At 41.9% G+C, this 15,795-nt stretch overlaps 1 protein-coding gene across 1 annotated transcript in view; it reads right to left on the reverse strand.

Annotated features, from left to right (window-relative positions):
* Positions 1–15,795, reverse strand: part of LOC137640084 (5-oxoprolinase) — a 547,197-nt gene that overhangs the window by 415,745 nt on the left and 115,657 nt on the right. The gene's annotated exons all lie outside the window — the stretch shown is intronic.

Raw genomic sequence — 15,795 nt, forward strand, 5'->3', positions numbered from 1 at the left:
CATCATTGACGACCCAGCTGAATGGATCAAAGATTGGTTAACACACAGAAAACAGACAGTTATAATCATAGAGAAGCTTAAGAGTGGGCAGTTGTTACAAGTAGAGTACCTCAAGGATCCATGCTTGGCCCATTGCAATTTTTTATCTACATTAACGACACAGATTAAGGATTAACTAGTAGAATATCCAAATTTGCCAACAATACTAAACTAAGTACAAATGCTGTGAACTCAGAAGACATAGAAGCCTTAAGAAAGGATCTAACGAAGCTAGGAGAATGGTCCAGAAAATGGCAAATGCCTTTCAACTGTACAAAATGTAAAGTCATGCACATAAGTTATAGTAACCCACAATCAGATTACTCACTCCTCAGCAATGAAATAGAAAGTGTGGACCAGGAGGAAGATCTTGTTATTATTATCAGCAAAGATTTGAAGTTCAACAAACAAGAGCAAAAAAGCTGTAAAGAAAGCACAGAAACTAATAGACTACATAAAGAGACAATTCAAATATAGAAACAAAGACACTGTACTACAGCTGGACATATCACTAGTAAGACCCCACCTACAATACGGAGTCCAATTCTGGGCCCCAAGTATTCAGAAGGATATAGATAGACTGGAAGCAGTACAAGCTAGCATCACCATACTAGTTCCAACACCAAGGCAATTTGAATATAGATGGATAATGGAACGTTTGAACTTATTTGATCAATAAACTTGACGACTAAGGAAACGGTTAATAGAGGCATTCAAAATTCTTAAAGGAATAACAAATATAGATTACAGCAATCTATTCCACTACGCACAAATCAGTCCAGAGATAACAGATACAAACTGGAATTAAAAATATACACCACCACTCAATGTGGTAATTTCTTCTCACACAAAATATAAATAGCAAATAATTGGAATAGACTTACAGCAGATGTAGTAAATGGTAACATGGTAAATTAGTTCAAGAATAAGTGAGATAAGATCATAAAAACTCTCTAAATGCCTAAACTAGATAGCTCTAACAGAAAGGACTTTGACACACATATCTCTCTCTCTCTCTCTCTCTCTCTCTCTCTCTCTCTCTCTCTCTCTCTCTCTCTCTCTCTCTCTCTCTCATATAAATATATAAGGAAAAAAAAGAGATAAATGTATACTGCATAGAAAATTTTTACCAAAAGGAACTCCACAACCTAAGTGGTTCAACAGAGAAATAGCCAATGCAATAAGAAGTAGAGACAGGAAACATAAATCATTTGGTCTACAGCCTTTAAATTAATTCATGAAAATTCTGAGCACAAGAAGGTAAGCCGAAAAGTAGATAAACTAGTTAAATGCTAAGATCAATGAAGAGAAAAGTGGCATCAGCTAGTAAAGAAAACTCAAAAAAATTTTTTGCATATGTAAACAGTAGAAAACCAATCAGAAACAACATTAGCCCCTCAAAAGACCCGGAGGGAAATCTTATAACACATGATTTGAAAAAAGCTGAACTGATGAATGCATATTTCACAAGTGTATTCACAAGGGAAGAATCAACGACCCTCCCTGAACCAGCAAGCAAATATGAAGGGCCACAACCATTAAATAGAATCACTTTTCCAATGGATGATGTCACAAAAATAAAAGGACTCAGTAAGTCTAAGGCACCAGGTCAAGATGATATTCATCCAAGAGAGATTATAGAGCTAGAAGAGATAATCTCCCACTTTTACAAAATATTCCGAAAGACAGCCAACTAAAGAAAGGCACCACAAGGATGGAAACTAGGCAATGTTCCTCCAATCTACAAGAAAAGACCAAAAGAAGAACCTGGCAACTACACACTAGAGTGTCTAACTTCAGTGCCTTGCAAAAATTTTAATCAATTATAGCAGATTTAATAGTAGAACATATAGAGAGAAACAATCTTCTGATAGACAGCCAATATGATTTTTAGACAAAAGACATCATGTATGACAAATCTTTTGGTATTTTTCCACAACATGTTTAGCATTTATGATAAAAGCAGGGCAATAGACATCATATAACTAGACATTCAAAAGGCTTTTGACAAAGTTCCACATAAAAAAAATCAATAGTCAAAATTAGAGCAATAGGCATCATTGACGACCCAGCTGAATGGATCAAAGATTGGTTAACACACAGAAAACAGACAGTTATAATCATAGAGAAGCTTAAGAGTGGGCAGTTGTTACAAGTAGAGTACCTCAAGGATCCATGCTTGGCCCATTGCAATTTTTTATCTACATTAACGACACAGATTAAGGATTAACTAGTAGAATATCCAAATTTGCCAACAATACTAAACTAAGTACAAATGCTGTGAACTCAGAAGACATAGAAGCCTTAAGAAAGGATCTAACGAAGCTAGGAGAATGGTCCAGAAAATGGCAAATGCCTTTCAACTGTACAAAATGTAAAGTCATGCACATAAGTTATAGTAACCCACAATCAGATTACTCACTCCTCAGCAATGAAATAGAAAGTGTGGACCAGGAGGAAGATCTTGTTATTATTATCAGCAAAGATTTGAAGTTCAACAAACAAGAGCAAAAAAGCTGTAAAGAAAGCACAGAAACTAATAGACTACATAAAGAGACAATTCAAATATAGAAACAAAGACACTGTACTACAGCTGGACACATCACTAGTAAGACCCCACCTACAATACGGAGTCCAATTCTGGGCCCCAAGTATTCAGAAGGATATAGATAGACTGGAAGCAGTACAAGCTAGCATCACCATACTAGTTCCAACACCAAGGCAATTTGAATATAGATGGATAATGGAACGTTTGAACTTATTTGATCAATAAACTTGACGACTAAGGAAACGGTTAATAGAGGCATTCAAAATTCTTAAAGGAATAACAAATATAGATTACAGCAATCTATTCCACTACGCACAAATCAGTCCAGAGATAACAGATACAAACTGGAATTAAAAATATACACCACCACTCAATGTGGTAATTTCTTCTCACACAAAATATAAATAGCAAATAATTGGAATAGACTTACAGCAGATGTAGTAAATGGTAACATGGTAAATGAGTTCAAGAATAAGTGAGATAAGATCATAAAAACTCTCTAAATGCCTAAACTAGATAGCTCTAACAGAAAGGACTTTGACACATCTCTCTCTCTCTCTCTCTCTCTCTCTCTCTCTCTCTCTCTCTCTCTGTGTGTGTGTGTGTGTGTGAATCTTTTTGTTTAATATAGGTCAACACGGTTTTGTGCCTGGAAAAGTACGCAAAACCCAACTGATAGCACACTATGAAAACATATACAAAAATATGATAAATGAAAAAGACACAGATGTGATCTATATAGATTTTGCAAAAGCCTTTGACAAGGTAGACCATAATATATTAGAGAAAAAAATGAGAAAGCATAATATTGTGGGAAGGATAGGAAAATGGGTAAAAGAATTCCTCCAAAACAGAAAACAGATAGTGGTTGCAAATGACGAGAAATCAGATGAAGCTCAGGTAATAACTGGCATGCCACAAGGTACGGTACTAGCTGCACTGCTGTTTGTTATTATGATCTCAGACAGACTGTGATGTTAAAAACTCTGTAGTGAGAAGTTTCGCCGATGACACAAGAATAAATAGAGAAATTACTTGTGATAAAGATAGGAACTCACTACAAAGAGATCTAAACAAAATATATGAATGGGAATGGAGGGAGATAAATAGGATGGTATTTAACTCCGATAAATTTGAATCAATAAATTATGGAAACAGAGAAGGAATGGTATATGCATACAAGGAACCTAATAACAAGACAATCACAAACAAGGAAGCAATTAAAGACCTTGGTGTAATGTTAAATAGGAATATGTTATGCAACAACCAAATAGCAACACTGTTGGCTAAATGTAAAGCAAAAATGGGAATGTTATTCAGACACTTTAAAACAAGAAAAGCTGAACACATGATTATGCTTTACATAACTTATGTACGTAGTACACTCGAGTACTGCAATACTGCAATGTGATATAGTACCCACACTACCAAAAGGATATTGCACAAATAGAGAGTGTACAAAGGTCCTATACTGCTAGAATAGAAGAAGTTAAGGACCTTGACTACTGGGAAAGACTGCAATTTCTAAAACTATACAGTCTAGAAAGGAGAAGAGAATGCTAGAAGATAATACAAGCATGGAAGCAAATAGAAGGAATTACTGAAAACATCATAGAGCTAAAAATATCAGAAAGAGCAAGCCGAGGTAGATTAATAGTGTCAAAAAATTTACCAGGAAAACTAAGGAAGGCGCAAAGGACATTAATCCACTACGCACCAGCATCGATAATGCAGCGACTATTTAATGCGCTGCCAGCTCCTCTAAGAAACATATCAGGAGTGAGCGTAGATGTGTTTAAGAATAAGCTCGATAAATACCTAAGATGCATCCCAGACCATCCAAGACTGGAAGATGCAAAATACACTGGAAGATGCATTAGCAACTCTCTGGTGGATATACGAGGTGCCTCACACTGAGGAACCTGGGAGAACCCAAACATAGAATAAGGCAACAAGGCAATAAGGCTCTGTGTGTGTGTGTGAGAGAGAGAGAGACAGCCATTAAATGCTGATAAAGGTGAAAAAGGATTTTAAAAGGAAATTAAAAATTTTCTTTTCTTCAATGCTCCTATACTGGTGACCGGGAGCTGTTTCACACTTGCATGATACATTTGAGAAATCATCAGCCAGGGCATTGCTAACCTCAGTTACTCCAGTCACATACTGATCTTTCACTTTCAACACTGGAGGTGGGTTGGGGTTGAAAATGCCTGCTATCTTTTTTACCTTCCTCCACACAGAGGATAGTGGTGTTTCAATGTTTATGGAGGAAACAAAAGATACCCAAGACTGATGCCTAGCTTCTTTCATGGCATGCAAAACTGTGCTCTAAATTTCTTGTATATAATCAAATTGTCCTCAAGATGGCATCTGTGCAATCCAGTTAAAGACCTTCTTGTGGCTCTGTGCGGGGCAGTTAGTTCTGAAGACCACCAGGGGATTGGTCGTCGTTTCAATAACCCAGAGGGTTTGGGAATAGAATTAACTTCTGCTGTATGAATGGTCCCATTCAGTAAGTCTATAGCATCATCAATATTTTCAAACTGTTCTGCAATCCATTCAATTTCGCTTAGCTCACGAAATCTATCCCAGTCAACCTTGTCAAGATTCCATCGTGGCGATCTCTGTATAGGTGGACCATTATTGGTGTTTATAATGAGTGGTGCATGATCACTAGTATGCTAATCATCTGATGCCCTCCAATCAAAGTCGAAAAGGCAATTAGAGCTTGCAATTGATAGGTCAATGGGCGACAAGATACCTGTCTGAACATGAGAGTGTGTGGGCTCTCCTGTATTAAGAGCCCAACATCCTCATTTTCCACAATTGATGATATAATGTTGCCCATTGTGTTTGCTAAAATATCACCCCATAAAGGATGTCTACCATTCATACCTCATAGTAAGAGAAAAGGTTGAAGAAGTTGTTGAATCACCTCTACCAAATCATCATAGGATATGTTATCACTTGGAGGTAAGTACAGAGAGCATAATATATATTTTCTCCCTATATCCATCTGTACAGTCACTGCCTGCAAGAGTGTACGAATAGATAAATGTATTTGGGGAACATCTCGACGAACGTACATGACACTCCCGCCATGGCTCCCTGTTTGTTGAATATATGTTGTTCTATGATTAACATACTCTCGGGGACAAGGCGTGTTAGCATCAAGCTTGCTTTCCTGCAGACATACAATTATTGGGGAATGCCCATTAATTAAAAGATTAAGTTTTCCATATTTGGCCCTTAAACCCTGACAATTCCATTGCAAAATGGAGGAGAAAACTATGGATTATTTCTGGAGGACATCTTGGATGAGGTGTTCCAATTGTCAGTTTTTAATCTAACATTATTTCATGTAGGTTTCTTTAGAGCTAGTCTTGATATATTGGGTTTTACGTTCGTCTTTTTCTTTGTGTCCTTTTGATCTATTTGTTGAGGCCGATGGTGGACCTCAACTTGAATTTCTGATTTATTGATGTTATCTTCCATGTCATCAGAAACATCAACAGACAAACCATCAAGTTTATTTGATGTTATAACTTTAATGTTTCTAATGGAGGGGGGTGAGAGGGATGGAGGTGTTTCTCTTTTACGATTAATAGATGGTGAGGTTCTAGGTTTTTGCTCCTACCCCACTACAGGTGCATCAGAGAAGTTGCTTTTAAGTGGAACCTCCATCACATCAGGCAAGGACATGGCCTGAGAGAGGTTTGTACTATTTTCTATATTGGGGGACGAAGGTTGTACAGAGATGGGCAATGCCCAAGTGTTAATAGACTGTGGCAAAGCCTCAGAAGGTAATATGTTTACCTCGTCATTCAGCTTTTAATCAGATGGTATACAGTATTTTTTTTTCTTTTTTTAACTATTGGCAGTACTAGGTGGGTTTGATTTTAATGCCTTTGCATAGGTATTTGATTTATTTAAGTCTTTTGACATGTCTCATAATCATATGTTCTAAATATGATTTGTTGAGAGCAGCTTTTTCAATTTATACAGCTTGCAGCACCTGTCAATGTATTTATAATTCAAGTTGCAATTTAAACACCTGGCCTGATGTGCACATTTTCCATGGTAAAATTTGGAGCAAATACCACACATTTTTTCATTTTTGCAAACTTTAGACAGGAGTCCAAATTTAAAACAATTAAAACATTGCAGTTGCTTTTGTTTGAATGGTCGTACTTTAATCCCTTCCTTTTCAATAATAACATGGAAAGGTACATCAGCATCCTGGAAAGTTAGGACAATCATTGATGTATCTGGGACTTTGTGTACTTTACGTACATTAATGAACACAGCCAGTATTTCCTCCTCTGTAAATTCATAAAAATCTTTGTTAAAAACTATTCTCCTTCTGTAGCTAAAATTTAGGTGGGGTTTGACATCTAAAGTAATATCATCATTACTTGTTTTTAGATTGTACAGTATTACGGACTGTGTACTTGATTTGACATGGATAAGGTAACTATTTTTTCCAAAACAAGATATAACTCCCAGTGCAATAGTTCCTATATTTTCTGAATTAATTTACATATTTTGAATTAATTCCCTGTAACCCCCTAGATACAGCTACAAGCCACATTGGTGGTTTTGGCTTTCTCTGGGAATGCATAACTAGATCAGCATCTTTTTCCAATGAGTCGGAAGGCCTATATACATCCAAATTATTTGGTACCTTATCGCAAAGGGCAGCCATGACATCCAAGTTATTAATTTTAATATCATTCATATTACTTATTGCTTTGAACGCTTCATCGTGACTACTGTAAGATATCCATGAATCCCATTTTTCATCTTCAAGTTTCATTCTATTTCTTTTACACATCCATAGCACTCAAATGCTTTATATAGATTATCATAGTTTGTGTCTATTGGAATTTGGGTAACATGAGGGATTCAAAGTTTCCTTGTGTTACCCAAATTACTCGATTTTAGAATACAGGTATCAGTAAAATGGTCCCTTCCAGTTCCAAGGTCATCAACAGAATTTTCCATAATAAAATTATCAGAGGTCGTCAACAGTGCCGGGTGGGGTGGGGGGTGGGGTGGGGGGTGGGGTGGGGGGAGTAAGCATGTCCAGGGGATGGGGAGTCAGTATTTGAAAGGTCCATAGTTAAGGGTGGATTTTTTTTTTTTTTTTTTTTTTGTTTGTTTGGTTAGTTTACCTGCTTGAAAATATCAAGAAGTATCATACGTTGGAATGGAGATTTGCATTCTCCACTACCAGCACAATGAGAGTATACTTCCCTGATGGTTCACTCCATACCCCACCCAAAAGGATAGCCCCAAAACAGATATAGAGGTACAGGTGTAAGCTAAACCTGCCTGTTAGGACTGAGACCAAGAAAATATGGAATCATCCTCCCCATATCCAAGATCTTCCAATACTCTCACATATAGCTTTGAATGCAAATATCTCCCAACCGTGATCCCTTCTCCCATTCATCTAAGCAGGCAGTAATAACTAATGGTGATATATCCCTGCCATTTAAATAACACAATAAAGAAATAAATTAATTAATAAATAAATGAACAAATGAAATAAACTTGAGAGAAAAATACTCAGAGTAAATACTCATAAACTTAAGAGAAAAATACTCATAGAGTTAGGACAGCAAGAAAAAAGAAAGTTTATGAAATTAGGAGAAGGTCGAAGTAATATTGAGCAGAAGAAATAGATGAAAGGGAGAGAAATTTAGATTCGAACTTGGGGAGCAATTTCCCCAAGTTTGAGAGTCCTCTTGCCCATCACAATTCTTCAACAACATGAAGAAACTACATGATTATGTCAAGGCATTCTCTCATTAAGAGGGTATGCATTACTGAATGAAATCAGAATAGTACAGAGCCAGTAGCAAAATTAAATCACTGTAAACTTATAAGGAATTTGAAAAGATAAGGAATATTCACAGCAACCATAAGTGAATGCTTCAGATGCAAGCTCCCACTTCAGAATAATTAATATCTTACATTAAAGTAAAACACCAGAACAGAATATAACACAGACTAGATTATGTAAACAAAGAGGACATGAGACCAAAATTAAAAGAAAGATAAGCATAGAATGAACGAACTGCTTATGGTAAACAAAATGAGATTATGAAATGCAAAATACAACTTTCTCTAAAAAAGAAAAGTATTTAATCAGATGGTCCTAACTTATGAATCAGAAACTTGGTGCCTTCATAAAGCCTTAGAACATAAGATTGTTACAAATCAAAGAAACATGGATAGAATAATATTGGGTATAACACTAAGAGACAGAACTGAGCAACATACAGTAGATACGAGAGCAAACTAAAGTAGAGGATATCCTGACATGTAAAGAAAAAATAGACATGGTGTAATTGAAATATGTTATTTTCATTAGTAAAATAAATTTTTGAATATACTTACCCGATAATCATGTAGCTGTCAACTCCGTTGCCCGACAGAATTCTACGGAAGGGATACGCCAGCGATCACTATACTAGAAGGGGGTGTACTCACCAGCGCCACCTGTGGCCAGGTACTGCAGTACTTCTTGTTGACACCACCTCAATTTTTCCTCGGTCCACTGGTTCTCTATGGGGAGGAAGGGTGGGTCGATTAAATCATGATTATCGGGTAAGTATATTCAAAAATTTATTTTACTAATGAAAATAACATTTTTCAATATTAAACTTACCCGATAATCATGTAGCTGATTCACACCCAGGGAGGTGGGTGAAAACCAGTGTACATGACTATAAGATAGCTAAGTATCCCGTATTTCATATAATCAGTTATTCAAAATAACAATGAAATAATAAGTACCTGGTAAGGAAGTCGACTTGAACCATTACTCTGCCTTTAATAAGTTCGTCTTCCTTACTGAGCGCAGCGTTCCTCTTAGGAGGCTGAACAACTCTAAGGTGCTGAAGTATACAGGGCTGCAACCCATACTAAAGGACCTCTACACAACCTCTAACCCAGGCGCTTCTCAAGAATGAATTGACCACCCGCCAAATCAAAAAAGGATGCGGAAGGCTTCTTAGCCTACCGTAACAACCCAAAAAACAACAATAAAAGCATTCAAGAGAAAGGTTAAAAAAGGTTATGGGATTAAGGGAATGTAGTGGCTGAGCCCTCACCTACTACTGCACTCGCTGCTACGAATGGTCCCAGGGTGTAGCAGTTCTCGTAAAGAGACTGGACATCTTTAAGATAAAATGATGCAAACACTGACTTGCTCCTCCAATAAGTTGCATCCATAATGCTCTGCAGAGAACGGTTCTGTTTAAAGGCCATCGAAGTGGCTACGGCTCTCACTTCGTGGGTCCTTACCTTCAGCAAAGCAAGGTCTTCATCCTTCATGTGAGAATGGGCTTCTCTAATCAGAAGCCTTATATAATACGAAACTGCGTTTTTGGACATAGGCATCGAAGGTTTCTTGATTGCACACCATAAGGCTTCTGACTGTCCTCGTATAGGTTTTGACCTATTAAGATAATATTTCAGAGCTCTGACAGGGCAAAGAACTCTTTCTAGCTCGTTACCCACCATGTTGGAAAGGCTAGGAATTTCAAACGATCTAGGCCAAGGACGTGAAGGAAGTTCATTCTTAGCTAAAAATCCGAGCTGTAAAGAACATGTTGCAGATTCGGATGTGAACCCAATGTTCTTGCTGAAGGCGTGAACCTCACTAACTCTTTTAGCTGTTGCAAGGCAGACGAGGAAAAGAGTCTTGAGAGTAAGGTCTTTGAAGGAAGCTGACTGGAGAGGTTCGAACCTAGGAGACATAAGGAACCTTAAGACTACGTCTAGATTCCAGCCTGGAGTGGATAAACGACGTTCTTTAGAAGTCTCGAAAGATTTAAGGATGTCTTGAAGGTCCTTGTTGGAAGAAAGGTCCAAACCTCTGTGGCGGAGAACTGAAGCCAACATACTCCTGTACCCTTTAATCGTAGGAGCCGAAAGGGATCTCTCATTCCTTAGATGTAAAAGGAAGTCAGCTACTTGGGTTACAGAGGTATTGGTAGAGGACACTGCATTGGCTCTGCACCAGCTTCGGAAGACTTCCCACTTGGATTGGTAGACTCTACGAGTGGATACCCTCCTTGCTCTGGCAATCGCTCTGGCTGCCTCCTTCGAAAAGCCTCTAGCTCTAGCGAATCTTTCGACAGTCTGAAGGCAGTCAGACGAAGAGCGTGGAGGTTTGGGTGTACCTTGTCTACGTGAGGTTGACGTAGAAGGTCCACTCTTAGAGGGAGAGTCATGGGAACGTCGACCAGCCATTGTAGTACCTCTGTGAACCATTCTCTTGCAGGCCAAAGGGGAGCAACCAGCGTCAGCCGTGTCCCTTCGTGCGAGACGAACTTCTGAATGACTCTGTTGATGATCTTGAACGGCGGGAATGCATAAAGGTCGAGATGGGACCAATTCAGCAGAAAAGCATCCACGTGAACTGCTGCTGGGTCTGGAACTGGGGAACAGTACAAAGGAAGCCTCTTGGTCATGGAGGTGGCGAACAGATCTATCGTAGGCTGACCCCACAAGGTCCAAAGTCTGTTGCACACGCTCTTGTGAAGGGTCCATTCCGTGGGGATGACTTGATCTTTTCTGCTTAGGCGATCTGCTGAGACGTTCATGTTGCCCTGAATGAACCTCGTTACTAGAGTGAGATTTAGACTTCTTGACCAAATGAGGAGGTCCCTTGCTATCTCGTACAGCCTCCTCGAATGGGTCCCTCCCTGCTTGGAGATGTAAGCCAAGGCTGTGGTGTTGTCGGAGTTCACCTCCACCACCTTGCCTAGCAGGAGGGACTTGAAGTTCATTAAGGCCAGATGAACTGCCAGCAGCTCCTTGCAGTTGATGTGGAGCGTTTCCTGTTCCTTGTTCCATGTTCCCAAGCATTCCTGTCCGTTCAAGGTCGCGCCCCAGCCCGAGTCTGATGCGTCCGAGAAGAGATGAAGATTGGGGGTCTGAATCGCTAACGATAGACCCTCCTTGAGAAGGATGTTGGTCTTCCACCACAAGAGAGTGGTCTTCATCTCTTTGGTGACAGGAATAGAGACTGCTTCGAGCGTCAAATCCTTGTCCCAATGAGCTGCTAGATGGAATTGGAGAGGGCGGAGGTGGAGTCTCCCTAACTCGACGAACAGGGCTAACGATGACAGGGTCCCTGTTAGACTCATCCACTGTCTCACCGAGCAACTGTTCCTCTTCAGCATGCTCAGGATGCATTCTAGGGCTTGGCTTATCCTTGGGGCCGATGGAAAAGCCCGAAAAGCCTGACTCCGAATCTCCATTCCCAGGTAAATGATGGATTGGGAGGGAATGAGCTGGGACTTTTCTAAGTTGACTAATAGACCCAGTTCCTTGATCAAGTCCAAAGTCCAGTTGAGACTCTCCAGACAGCGATGACTCGTGGAGGCTCTTAACAGCCAGTCGTCTAAATAAAGGGAGGCTCTGATGTCCGATAAGTGGAGGAATTTTGCAATATTCCTCATCAGATGCGTAAACACCATAGGAGCTGTGCTTAGGCCAAAACACAGGGCTTGGAATTGGTACACAACCTTTCCAAAAACGAATCTCAGGAAAGGTTGGGAGTCTGGATGAATAGGAACGTGAAAGTAAGCGTCTTTCAGATCCAACGAGACCATCCAGTCCTCCTGCCTGACCGCTGCTAGGACCGACTTCGTCGTCTCCATAGTGAACGTCTGCTTGGTGACATAAGCATTGAGCGCGCTGACGTCCAGCACCGGTCTCCAACCTCCTGTCTTCTTGGCCACCAGAAAGAGACGGTTGTAGAAGCCCGGGGATTGATGGTCCCGGACTATAACCACTGCCTTCTTCTGTAACAGGAGCGACACCTCCTGGTGTAACGCTAGCCTCTTGTCCTTTTCCTTGTAGTTGGGAGAGAGGTTGATGGGAGAAGTGGTCAGAGGGGGTTTGCGGCAGAATGGTATCCTGTAACCCTCCCTTAGCCACTTGACAGACTGGGCGTCTGCACCTCTTCTTTCCCAAGCTTGCCAGAAGGTCTTGAGTCTGGCTCCTACTGCTGTCTGGAGAGGAGGAGAGTCAGTGTTTGCCTTTTGAAGTCTTGGAACCTTTCCTAGACCTGCTCCTGGAAGAGTCTGGACGGGTACTTCCTCGGCTGGGGGCTCTGCCACGAAAGGGCGGAATAAACCTTGTAGCAGGAGTATCGGCCACTGGGGTGCGGTAAGTTCTGGGAACTGAGGGAGCAACCTTAGCCTTACGAGCTGAAGAGGCCACAAGGTCATGAGTGTCCTTCTGAATAAGGGCCGCAGACAAATCCTTGATAAGCTCTTCGGGGAACAAGAACTTAGAAAGCGGAGCAAAAAGGAGTTGAGACCTTTGACAAGATGTGATGCCAGTCGAAAGAAAAGTGCAAAGTTGCTCCCTTTTCTTAAGTACTCCTGAAACAAACATTGATGCAAGCTCGCCGGACCCATCCCGAATTGCCTTATCCATGCAGGACATTATAAGCATGGCTGAGTCCTTGTCCGCAGGGGTGGTCTTCTTGCTCAAGGCCCCCAGGCACCAGTCGAGAAAATTGAAAATCTCAAAGGCGCGAAATATACCCTTTAAGAAGTGGTCTAAGTCGGAAAAGGTCCAGCAGACCTTAGAGCGCCTCATCGCTGATCTACGAGGAGAGTCGACCAAACTTGAGAAGTCAGCCTGGGCAGAGGCAGGGACTCCCAAGCCTGGTTCCTCTCCTGTGGCATACCATACGCCCGCCTTAGAAGTCAGCTTAGTAGGTGGGAACATAAAGGAAGTCTTCCCTAGTTGCTGTTTGGACTGCAACCAATCCCCTAACATTCTTAAAGCTCTCTTAGAGGATCTAGCAAAGACGAGCTTAGTAAAGGCCGACTTAACAGGTTGCATGCCCAGCGAAAATTCAGATGGAGGAGAGCGGGGGGTAGCAGAAACAAAATGGTCCGGGTATACCTCTCTGAAAAGAGCCAGGACCTTGCGAAAGTCAATGGAGTGAGGAGAAGACTTGGGTTCCTCCACGTCCGAAGAGGGATCATCTAGGTGCGCAGCTTCCTCCTCAGAAACCTCATCACCAGAGTGTTGCGAAGTGAGAGGTAAAGTAACAGCGGTGTGCTGAACAGCAGAATCTTGACAAGCGGGAGCATAAACACTTGCGGTTTCATCCTCAAGCCTCTGTTGAGGAGGATGAGGGCTGGTAACGACAAAGTCAAGAGGTTGGGAAGAAGGAGGTTCTGCGGCGGTCTGAGGAGCAAGTGTGGAGAGAGGTGACTGAATTAAAACCTGAGGTTCAGGCTGCAAAGACTGGTCAAGTAGAGTAGAGGAAGGAAGATGCATGCGTTGAGGTGGCTGACTCCTAGCATGAGCTTCCTGTCTCAAGAGTTGCGCTTGCTGTAAGGGTTGTGGATGCGCAGTAGCAGGTTCCTGTCTCACGAGTTGAGGTTCTTGAGGTGTGAGCTGCGAGAGTTGAGGTAGCGGCTGCGCAGAACGCAGTTCCTGTCTCACGAGTTGAGGTTCTTGAGGTGCTAGCCTCAAGAGTTGAGGCTCTCGCCTTGAGGAAAGTTGAGGTCGCTGCAGCGAGAGCTGAGGTGGTTGCCTCATGGATGGAAGAGGTTGTCGTACCTCAAGAGGTTGTTGCCTCGATGGTCTAACCGCAAGAGGAAGAGGAGGATGTAAGGCATAAGACTCCTGTTCCCATTGTTGAGGTTGTCTTAAGGAAGGTGGAGGTTGCACAACGCTGGTAACTGGCAACTCCGAACGCGGTAAGGTAGCTTGAGGAACCTCAACTTCGTACGCCTGGCAGACTGGACTGCGGTGAGGCGGAGCGCTCGCAGGAGGAGGTGTAACCTTCTCAGCCTGAAACTCACGCATTAAGACCGCAAGCTGCGACTGCATGGACTGCAGCAAAGTCATCTTGGGATCAACAGACGATAAGGTCTGTTGAGGCAAAGCCTTAACAGAAGATGAGGTCTGCTGAGGCATCGCCTTACCTCTCTTAGGAGGTGTGCAGTCACCTGATGACTGCGGAGAGTCAGAGCTAACCCAATGACTGCATCCAGGTTGTTGAACTCTTGAGGTCTGGACTTTACGTTTAAGAGGTCTTGAGACCTGAGTCCAGCGTTTTCTCCCCGATATTTCTTCTGCAGACGAGAAATAAGGGCTCAATCGTCTGCGGGTGGGAGTGACGGTCTCTGTAAGACACGCCCGCAACCACCGAGGATACTTCTGTGCGCCGATCAAGGCCTGCCGAACCCTTTTGCCCTTCGACATTGCTTCTCCCCTGGGCTTGGGAGCTTGCAAGAGGTCCCGGACTGGGAGGACGACTGGCACGCACAGAAGTACCCTCACGCACAATACTGACACTGACACTAGCACTCGGCACTGCACTGACACTAGCACTCGGCACCGCACTGGCACTACCACTTCCCACTGCACTTTTGACCTTAAGTTCCTTGACGTCCGCCAAGAGGAACTTGTGGTCACTCACTACCGATTCCACTTTGTCACCTAAAGCCTGAATGGCACGCAAAACATCAGACATATCAGGCTGAGCACAAATAGTAGGTTCGGGGGTAGCCACTACAGGGGGAGGAAAAGGTTGAGGATCATGAGGTGAGGAAAAAAGCGAAGAGCGAGCAGAACTCCTCCTAACTCTCTCTCTCTCTAACTTAGTGGAATATTTAAGGAATCGAACACACTCAAGTTCCGAAAGTCCGGCGCATTCCTCACATCGATTTCCAACTGACAGGCTATTTCCCTACAGTCGGAACAAGCGGTGTGAGGATCAACCGAGGCCTTCGGAATACGCCTATTACAAGACCTACATCGTCTATGGGGAGGGGCTTGAGAAATGTCGGACATCTTGAATCAAAGAGCTAGACAAGGGGGATTCCAAATAAAGCCAAAGATCGTTAACCATAAATCAAATCAAATAAAAGCTATCTAAGCTAATAGAAAAGTTTCCAGTATAGCGAAAGCTGAAATCTTAGAGAAATACTTCACCAAAAACCGTGAACAATACTCCAAAATTATAAGCGTATCCATGAACGTCTTGCCGGAAGCACGACAGAGGAAAAATTGAGGTGGTGTCAACAAGAAGTACTGCAGTACCTGGCCACAGGTGGCGCTGGTGAGTACACCCCCTTCTAGTATAGTGATCGCTGGCGTATCCCTTCCGTAGAATTCTGTCGGGCAACGGAGTTGACAGCTACATGATTATCGGG

The sequence above is a fragment of the Palaemon carinicauda genome, chromosome 4 (genome assembly GCF_036898095.1).
Source record: "Palaemon carinicauda isolate YSFRI2023 chromosome 4, ASM3689809v2, whole genome shotgun sequence".
NCBI lineage: Eukaryota > Metazoa > Arthropoda > Malacostraca > Decapoda > Palaemonidae > Palaemon > Palaemon carinicauda.